This window comes from Calliopsis andreniformis, unplaced genomic scaffold (assembly GCF_051401765.1).
Source record: "Calliopsis andreniformis isolate RMS-2024a unplaced genomic scaffold, iyCalAndr_principal scaffold0019, whole genome shotgun sequence".
In the NCBI taxonomy this organism is placed as follows: domain Eukaryota; kingdom Metazoa; phylum Arthropoda; class Insecta; order Hymenoptera; family Andrenidae; genus Calliopsis; species Calliopsis andreniformis.
This window is the reverse complement of record NW_027480431.1, coordinates 7,588,448-7,592,572: the sequence shown is the minus strand read 5'-3', so window position 1 is coordinate 7,592,572 and position 4,125 is coordinate 7,588,448.

Genomic DNA, 4,125 nt, shown 5'->3' with positions numbered 1-4,125 from the left:
AACTGTTGTATTTATATGGTATTTTATGCTTCTGGCGTTGACTTCTTAGGCCCTAACTATTCGATCTGGTGGAGCAATGCCTCGGAGTTAAGTCTAGGATGCCCGAAACGCCGAAATGATCATTACTTTCACGCTTGTTGCAATTATTCCTGTTATACGATGAAAAGACCGTTGTATTTTTATTGTATTTTATGCTTCAGGCGTAGGCTTCTAAGGCCGTAACTATTCGATATGGTGGAGCACCGCCCTAGAGTGAAGCCTAGGTTGCCCGGAACGTAGAAATGACCATAACTTTTACACTGGTAGCAATTATTCGTTTTATACGATGGAAAAGCTGTTGTATTTATATTGTATTTTATGCTTCTGGCGTTGACTTCTATAGCCCTAACTATTCGATCTAGTGGAGCAACGCCCTAGAGTGAAGCCTAGGTTGCCCGGAACGTAGAAATGACCATCGCTTTCAAACTGGTTGCAATTAATCCTGTTATACGATGGAAAAACTGTTGTATTTTTATTGCATTTTATGCTTCGGGCGTTGACTTCTAAGGCCCTAACTATTCAATCTGTTGGAGCAACGCCCTAGGGTGAAGCCTAGGTTGCACGGAATGTAGAAATGACCATAACTTTCACACTGGATGCAATTATTAGTTTTATACGATGGAAAAACTGTTGCATTTATATTGTATTTAATGCTTCTGGCGTTGACTTCTTAGGCCCTAACACTTCGATCTGGTGGAGCAACGCCCTACAGTGAAGCCTAGGTTGCCCGGAACGTAGGTATGACCATAACCTTCACACAGGTTGCAATTATTCGTTTTATACGGTGTAAAGGCTGTTGTATTTATTTTGTATTTTATTCTTCTGGTGTTGACTTCTTAGGCCCTAACTATTCGATCTGGTAGAACAACGCCGCAGAGTGAAGCCTAGGTTGCCCGGAACGTAGAAATGACCATAAGTTTCATAATGGTTGCAATTATTCGTTTTATACGATGGAAAAACTGTTGTATTTCTATTGTATTTTATGCTTCGGGCGTTGACTTCTTAGGCCCTAACTCTTCGATCTGGTGGAGCAACGCCCTACAGTGAAGCCTAGGTTGCCCGGAACGTAACTATGACCATACCTTCACACAGGTTGCAATTATTCGTTTTATGCGGTGTAAAGGTTGTTGTATTTATTTTGTATTTTATTCTTCTGGTGTTGACTTCTTAGGCCCTAACTATTCGATCTGGTGGAACAACGCCGTAGAGTGAAGCCTAGGTAGCCCGGAACGTATAAATGACCATTACTTTCACACTGTTTGCAATTATTCCTTTTATACAATGGAAAAGCTGTTCTTTTTATTTTGTATTTTATGCTTCGTTCGTTGACTTCTAAGGCCCTAACTGTTTGATCTGGTGGAGCAACGCCCTAGAGTGGAGCCTAGGTTGCCCGGAACGAAGAAATGACCATAACTTTCACACTGGTTGGTATTATTCGTTTTATACGATGGAAAAACTGTTCTATTTATTTTGTACTTTATGCTTCGGGCGTTGACTTCTAAGGCCCTAACTATTCGATCTGGTGGAGCAACGCCCTAGAGTGAAGCCTAGGTTGCTCGGAATGTAGAAATGACCATAACTTTCACACTGGTAGCAATTATTCGTTTTATACGATGGAAAAACTGTTGTATTTTTATTGCATTTTATGCTTCTGGCGTTCACTTCTTAGGCCCTAACTATTCAATCTGGTGGAACAACGGCCTAGGGTGAAGCCTAGGTTGTCCGGAACGTAGAAATGACCATAACTTTTACACTGGTAGCAATTATTCGTTTGATACAATGGAAAAACTGTTGTATTTATATGGTATTTTATGCTTCTGGCGTTGACTTCTTAGGCCCTAACTATTCGATCTGGTGGAGCAATGCCTCAGAGTTAAGTCTAGGATGCCCGAAACGCCGAAATGATCATTACTTTCACGCTTGCTGCAATTATTCTTGTTATACGATGAAAAGACCGTTGTATTTTTATTGTATTTTATGCTTCAGGCGTAGGCTTCTAAGGCCGTAGCTATTCGATATGGTGGAGCACCGCCCTAGAGTGAAGCCTAGGTTGCCCGGAACGTAGAAATGACCATAACTTTTACACTGGTAGCAATTATTTGTTTTATACAATGGAAAAACTGTTCTATTTATTTTGTATTTAATGCTTCAGGCGTGGACTTCTAAGGCCCTAACTATTCGATCAGGTGGACCAACGCCCTAGAGTGAAGCCTAGGTTGCTCGAAATGTAGGAATGACCATAACTTTCACACTGGTTGCAATTATTCATTTTATACGATGGAAAAACTGTTGTACTTATATTGTATTTTATTCTTATGGCGTTGAATTCTAAGTCCCTAGCTATTCGATCTGGTGGAGCAACGCCCTAGAGTGAAACCTAGGTTACCCGGAACGTAGAAATGACAAGTACTTTCATACTGTTTGCAGTTATTCCTGTTATACGATGGAAAAGCTTTTGCATCTTTATTGTATTTTATGCTTCTGGCGCTGATTTCTAAGGCCCTAGCTACTCGATTTGGTGGAGCACCGCCCTAGAGTGAAGCCTAGGTTGCCCGGAACGTAGAAATGACCATAACTTCCACACTGGTTGCAATTATTCGTTTTATACGATGGGAAAGCTGTTGTATTTATATCGTTTTTTACGCTCCTGGCGTTGACTTCTTAGGCCATAACTATTCCATCTGGTGGAACAACGCCCTAAGGTGAAGCCTTGGTTGCCCGGATCGTAGAAATGACCAGTACTTTCACACTGGTTGCAGTTATTCGTTTTATACGATGGAAAAACTGTTCTATTTATTTTGCATTTTATGCTTCGGGCGTTGAGTTCTAAGGCGCTAACTATTCAATCTGTTGGAGAAACGCCCTAGGGTGTATCCTAGGTTGCCCGGAAAGTAGAAATGACCATAACTTTCATACTGGTTGCAATTATTCGTTTTATATGATGGAAAAACTGTTGTATTTATATTGTATTTTAAGCTTCTGGCGTTCACTTCTTAGGCCCTAACTATTCGATCTGGTGGAACAACGGCCTAAGGTGAAGCCTAGGTTGCCCGCAACGTAGAAATGGCCATAACTTTTACACTGGTAGCAATTATTCGTTTTACACAATGGAAAAACTGTTCTATTTATTTTGTATTTAATGCTTCGGGCGTTGGCTTCTAAGGCCCTAACTGTTTGGTCTGGTGGAGCAACGCCCTAGAGTGAAGCCTAGGCTGCCCGGAACGTAGAAATGAACATAGCTTTCACACTGGTTGCTATTATTCGTTTTATACGATGGGAAAGCTGTTGTATTTATATCGTTTTTTATGCTCCTGGCGTTGACTTCTTAGGCCATAACTATTCCATCTGGCGGAACAACGCCCTAAGGTGAAGCCCTGGTTGCCCGGATCGTAGAAATGACCAGTACTTTCACACTGGTTGCAGTTATTCGTTTTATACGATGGAAAAACTGTTCTATTTATTGTGCATTTTATGCTTCGGGCGTTGAGTTCTAAGGCGCTAACTATTCAATCTGTTGGAGAAACGCCCTAGGGTGTATCCTAGGTTGCCCGGAAAGCAGAAATGACCATAACTTTCACACTGGTAGCAATTATTCGTTTTATACGATGGAAAAACTGTCCTATTTATTTTATTCTTTATGCTTCGGGCGTTGACTTCTAAGGCCCTAACTATTCGATCTGGTGGAGCAACGCCCTAGAGTGAAGCCTAGGTTGCCGGTACGTAGAAATGACCATCACTATCAAACTGGTTGCAATTATTTGTTTTATACGATGGAAAAACTGTTGTACTTATATTGTATTTTATTCTTATGGCGTTGAATTCTAAGTCTCTAGCTATTCGATCTGGTGGAGCAACGCCCTAGAGTGAAACCTAGGTTACCCGGAACGTAGAAATGACCAGTACTTTCACACTGGTTGCAGTTATTCGTTTTATACGATGGAAAAACTGTTCTATTTATTTTGCATTTTATGCTTCGGGCGTTGAGTTCTAAGGCGCTAACTATTCAATCTGTTGGAGAAACGCCCTAGGGTGTATCCTAGGTTGACCGGAAAGTAGAAATGACCATAACTTTCATACTGGTTGCAA